Source organism: Papio anubis, chromosome 13, assembly GCF_008728515.1.
Source record: "Papio anubis isolate 15944 chromosome 13, Panubis1.0, whole genome shotgun sequence".
NCBI classification, from domain to species: Eukaryota; Metazoa; Chordata; class Mammalia; order Primates; family Cercopithecidae; genus Papio; species Papio anubis.
This window is the reverse complement of record NC_044988.1, coordinates 2,816,454-2,822,569: the sequence shown is the minus strand read 5'-3', so window position 1 is coordinate 2,822,569 and position 6,116 is coordinate 2,816,454. Positions and strand designations below refer to the sequence as shown.

Below are 6,116 nucleotides of genomic sequence, written 5' to 3'. Positions count from 1 at the left end.
CCCACCATCATAGCACAGAGCCATACTTTGGGCATAAGGTAATCAAATAGACTTTTGTAATTGACCTAAATACTGAAGCACCGAGCAGAACTAAGGTTGTATGTGAAAAAGTCTCACAGTTCCCAAGAAACTGACAAACAAATACACATTGAAGATCAACATATTTGGAGACTGAAGACTGCCTGGACAATATTTTTCCATGTGTAGACCTAGCACAATTTTCTTTTTTGTAAATTAGATAAGGAACATTCACAGCTAAAGACAATCTGGCAAATGCTTAAAGCTATGATCAAGTAGCAAAATCATGAGTTGTGATTCTACTTACTTTTCTATTTCCAAAGCTCAGTCAAACTAGGAGTAGAAGAAAGCTTTCTCAATCCGAAAAAAGTTATCTATTAAAAACTCTACAGATAAATACAATGAAATACTGAACACATTTTCCCCTAAGTTGAGAACAAGACAGGGACGCCCACTCATACCGGCTCTATTCAACCTTGATAGCACAGTAAGTCAAGAACAATACATGAAAGTTACAAAGTCTAGAAAGGAAGAATTAAGGCTGTCTTTATTTGCAGGTGGTAACTGTGTACATAAAACATTCAAATTCAGAGATTCGCATGATGGAACTTTCTGAGGTGTTTAAAACTTCCATATTTTGATCTAGGTGATGGTTACACAGGCATTTACACATGTGAAAAGTCACTAAGCTTTACACTTCAGATTTGTGAATTTTACTTGGTATAAATGTACTCCAAAATAAGTTATAATGGTTTAAAATCATTTGCATGAAAATATAACCACTGATGGCTTCAAAACATGTTTGCAAATTATTTGATGTTCTTCCTTTCAAAACGTGGACTGTAACGCCCTCCCCTTGAATATGGGCTGAACTTAGTGACTCACCGCTAGCGAATAAAGGTGGTGGAAGTGAGGCCATGTGACTTCTGAGACTAGACCGTCAAAAGGAGGATGCAGCTTCTACCTGGCTCGCTGTCTCTCAGGATGACCACCCTGTGGGAAGGCATCCGCCATCATGAAGACACTCAAGCAGCCTTGGGGAGTTGCACGCTTGATGAGGAACTGAGGCCTCACGCCAGCAACCAGAAGCTTTGTGCCGGCTGTGTGAGCTCACCAGTGTGCAAATAGATTCTCCAGCTATTCAAGTCATCAGGCCCCTGCAGTCCTGACTTTTTGACTCTAGCCTCATGAGAGAGCCTGAGCCAGAACCACTCAGGGAAGCTGCTCATAAATCCTTGCCCCACAGAAAACTTCGAGAGGTAATAAGTGTTTATGATTGTTTTAACCCAGAGAGTTTTGGGGGTAATGTGTTACACAAACGTGGATAATGCTTGTCTTTGGAGTTAGCGGTTATGTTTGAATCGGATGCTTCATGACTGGGAATGATTGAAATGTTAAAAGTTCTATATATCTTATATTCTAACCTGCAAAATAAGCTTCAAGTGCTATGTATAAGGTGTTATGTAAATTAAAACGTACCAAGTCCTGAAAATGTAAAAGTGCAAGTAATGTTATGTTGTTCATTTTCTAGATGCCCATTTTCACTTTTGGGCCCCAAAACCTCTTTATCTGGAGAATGTGGGTGACCTTGGAATAAAATACTAAGAATGCAGCAGCCATGAGAAAGTGACATTCTGAGGAATTTTCCCAGGATAGCGAATGAAGCATGACAACTGATGCCTCTTTTGCTAAATTGACAGTGTGAGAAGGAAGAAGGAAAAGCCTCTGACTAGTTGTATTTTGGTCTCATTACACTAGTTTGTTCTTCTAAGCTAGATGTCAAGTCCCTATAAATCCTCTTCTGGTTTATGCTCTCGAGGCAGCAGGAAGTCAGGTTTGAACTCACCAAATGACAGAGGGTTTGGTGAGCACAGCATCCCCATCACCCCAGCTCCCTCCCATGCTGGCCACTGGGCTCAGGGCCTTCCACTTTAGGAACTGGTCAGAGCTTGTGTTGCTGTTGTCAGAAGACTCAGATCCTCCCCCAGCACCAAACGCTCTACATGGAAGAGCACAGCAGCCCTTCTCCTTGCTTAACACTCAGTACAGAAAGGCAAGTTAATTCCCAACACAACGCCCAACTTTGTAGCCAGGCGCTGCCCTTTCAGATTAGCTTAAAGAAAGCTGCGTAGCTGCTTCCAATTCCATGTGCTATTCCTCCTCGATGCTGCTTTCCCACCTTTCCACTTCTGCAATTTCAACAGTAAGTTTGTTAAGTGAGCCCTCTAAAATGCATGGTCATGAATAATTTTAATAGTAAAATGGAGCCGGGTGCAGTGGCTCACGCCTGTAATCCCAGCACTTTGGCAGGCCGAGGAGGGTGGATCACGAGGTCAGGAGATGGAGACCATCCTGGCTAACACGGTGAAACCCCGTCTCTACCAAAAATACAAAAAACTAGCCGGGCATGGTGGTGGACACCTGTAGTCCCAGCTACTCAGGAGGCTGGGGCAGGAGAATGGCGGGAACCAGGGAGGCGGAGCTTGCAGTGAGCTGAGATCAGGCCACACTGCACTCCAGCCTGGGCAACAGAGCGAGACTGTCTCAGAAAAAAAAAAAGAAAAAGAAAAAAATAGTAAAATGGCTTAAACTCTAGGTGCTGGATATAAGTAAGCACCTGATAATGGATTAGTTGCACTTAAGAATTTCCCCTTAAAAAAATCATTAGCATTTCTCTACAACTACTGGTGGGTCTTTTTGTTGTTATTGTTGAGACAGGCTCTTGCTCGGTCGCCCAGGCTGGAGGGCAGTGGCACGATCATGGCTCACTGCAGTCTTAATCACCCAGGCTCAAGAGGTCCTCCCACCTCAGCCTCCTCGAGTGCTGGAATTACAGGCGCGAGCCACTCTGCCTGGTCCTCTGGTGGTTTTGTAAGGGCATCGATTTTGCCCGAAGAGCAAGGAAGAGTCAATGAACAGGAATAAATACCCGAACAAACAGAGCCATCCTCTGTTCTCAGGGAGATGTGATCCCCGACCGTAGCATGTTCTTGATGCCTTGACACTTACAGTGTGTCCTCATGTGAAGTCATCACGTAAAAAAACACACACCTGAAAGGAAAAATGAGCAGGTACAGAACGTAAAATGCAGAACTCACTGGAAACTATTCTTAAGGCAAAAAAGTTAAGATTCAGCAATAAAACCATTAATTTAAAGGGATACAAAAGCAGAAGGTTTTTATGTCAGGAGAAACAATTGTGTAAGTAGGGGTCAGAGTGGAAATCAAGGGTAGATAATACTTACAATGATGGTGAAAATGACTTTTTAGCAATCACGAAAAGAACAGAAACCATTATAAAACACTTCCGCCACACCCCAAATGGTTTAAAGTCTTCTTGGAATCTGGTGGAAGGTGAGACTATGGAGGTAAGATGAGGGAGTCCTGGGAAGATTTCTTTTTCAAACAAAGGAGCTTTGGAAAACCTAAAAGGAGGCAGAGAACAAAAGTCTGGGGGATGTGTGTGTGAGTGTGTGTGTTTGTGTGTGTGTGTGTGTGTGTGTGTGTTGCTGTGTGAATAAAGCTGAGTGCCCCGATGGCTGCTGCAGTTGGAGTCTGACAGCTGACATGGAGGGGAATGAGCTGTGGCCAAGGGCAGAGGAGGCGCGGGTCATGGAGGGCACGCGGAGGCGAACATGCCACAGAGGTGATGAAAAGCAGCTTTGTGGACAGAAAGCAGGGAAACCTCATGGGGAGATGGGAGATATGGAACTGTGGGATGTTTAGAGTCACTGGAACCATTGGCTCAGTGGGGCCAAGGCTGGATGGGGGTACTGAGGGACAAAGGTGGAGGTTTCAGCTGGTGACTTCACGGCAGGTGCCTCTTTTATCACCTCCTGGGCCAAGAGCTGGAGGGGTTATCTCAGCACGCCCTGATCCTGCAGTGGGAGCCTTATGCATTTCATTCCTCATGTGCTCCAAGAGATTAGCGTGTTCTTCACTGGGATCTCCATGAGGAGGGTGGGGACGGCAGGATTTAGAGGAAGCCCGGGAGACCCAGCCTATGGGAGTCTATGCATGGAGGCAGAGGGCATCCTCCCTTTTCCCCCCAAGATTAAGTGAAACTGCAGAAAGCCAGAATAGACTCCAGCTTCAAGACGGTATTTACACAGGACGCTCCTAACAGTGGAGGCAGAGCCTAGGGCACGGCTCATGGGACCAGGACTTTTAGGGGCTTAGCATTACCTGGTAGTCCTGCTCATCATGTGCTTTTGATCAGCCAGAGAGTCCACACACGCTGAACAACCAGAGTGTGTGGTCAAGTCTGAGTGTTCAGCCACTCTACTTTGTATGGCTTTGCCCATGTGCAAATGACCAGATCTTTATGCCACTTCGAGGGTGCCATTATAGTGGAAGTTGCTTCTAAAAATGCAGTGGTGAATGCCATGTGGAGCAAAGTGGTGTGAAAAGCACAAGAGTTTTAGCACTAAAATCAGATAACAAATCTGGCCCAGCACTCCTTGAAAGCCTCTTGGGCCAGCTGCTTGACCTCTGAAGGTTATCCCCTTAGGATGCTGTTGTGGATGCAGATGAGGTCCGTCTCTTGCTCCTGGTGTTATGAGTAACAAAGTGTGAAGGGTCACGTGAGAGAATGTCACCTATTCTTGCTCTAACTCAGGGTTGAAATCCTAGACCCACCCCATCTGGCCCCTTAGCAGGGCTTCCTAGAGTCTGGCATGGCTGAGTTTTTCATGAACTTGGTGGGTGCAGACACACTTCAGGTTCCAGGGAGACCCATCGCAGGCTCCATACTCAGCCCCCGATGGGTGAGAGGGTGCTTCTCTGCAGACACAGGGGGAAGGATTGGGCTGAGTGTCTTACTGTAAAAGAAGTTCTGGCCAGGCGCGGTGGCTTACACCTGTAATCCCAGCACTTTGGAAGGCTCAGGCGAGCGAATCACAAGGTCAGGAGATCGAGACCATCCTGGCTAACACGGTGAAACCCTGTCTCTACTAAAAAATATATATATATGTAAAATTAGCCGGGTGTGGTGGCGGGAGCCTGTAGTCCCAGCTACTCAGGAGGCTAAGGCAGGAGAATGGCGTGAACCTGGGAGGGAGAACCTGCAGTGAGCGGAGATCGCGCCACTGCACTCCAACCTGGGCAAAAAAAAAAAAAAAAAAAAGAAAGACGTTCCACTTCACATTAGCTTTCAGAAATTACAAACTGCTTCAGAAGTCTGATTCTAGATTCACTAGTTTTGAAACTTGAATGAACAAAATCAATGGAAAACCGACCGTTTAGAAACTACCAGGTGGCTTCCTCTCTTGTAAGAGATGAAGACCAAATTAATGGTTGGAGGAAAATTGCTCTTCTGTTTGAGAAAAGGGAAGAAAGACACTTCACTATGGGTTTTAGTTTTTGAAAGGTGAAGCCAAAATCCTACTCTGGAATAGCTTTTAAGACACCACAGAACCACACGATTTTCTATAATAATGTCAAGGGTGGTCTTCACTGTGGGTAGAACTGCATTTCTTCATTCATTCAAGCATTGTTCATTGAACTAGAATGTACGGAACCCAACCATGTGCCTTACACCCTCCAGGCCTGGGTGCTGCCTGCATGGGGCCTGCAGTCTAGTAAGAGGAACAGACACCAATCTGCCGTCACATCACTGCCACCAAGTGCTGTGACGCCAAGGTGATGCACGATGAGGCACCGAGCCTGGTTTTGAAGATTTCTCTGAAAAAGTGACTTTTAAGCCAAAATCCAAAGATGAGTCAAAGTTTATAGACAAAAGAGGGTAAGGTGCTCACTTCGGCAGCACGTGTACTAAAATTGGAGCAATTCAGGAAAGATTCACATGGCCCCTGTGCAAGAAGGACTCATGAAACATTTCATATTTCTGTACAACAATGTGAAGGCATTAAATGCCACTGTACTGTACACTTACAGTGCTTAAACTGGTACATTTTATGTTATGTATGTGATAATATATATCACAATTTTCAAAAAGAGAGAATGGGTGGAGTTGCAAAAGCCCCATTGCAGGCAGAAGGAGCATCAGGTCCAAGTGTTCCTGGACCAAGAGGAAGCCCAGCAGCCAGGACTTGTGTGCTGAGATTTGTGGGATGGCGGGTGGCCCAAGATGATCCTGGA

The 6,116-nt window shown here is 45.5% G+C and overlaps 1 pseudogene; it reads left to right on the top strand.

The window, feature by feature from the left end:
* The first annotated feature begins 5,765 nt into the window (after nt 1-5,765).
* On the top strand, nt 5,766-5,864 carry LOC116270132 (annotated as a pseudogene).
* The last annotated feature ends 252 nt before the right edge of the window (nt 5,865-6,116 follow it).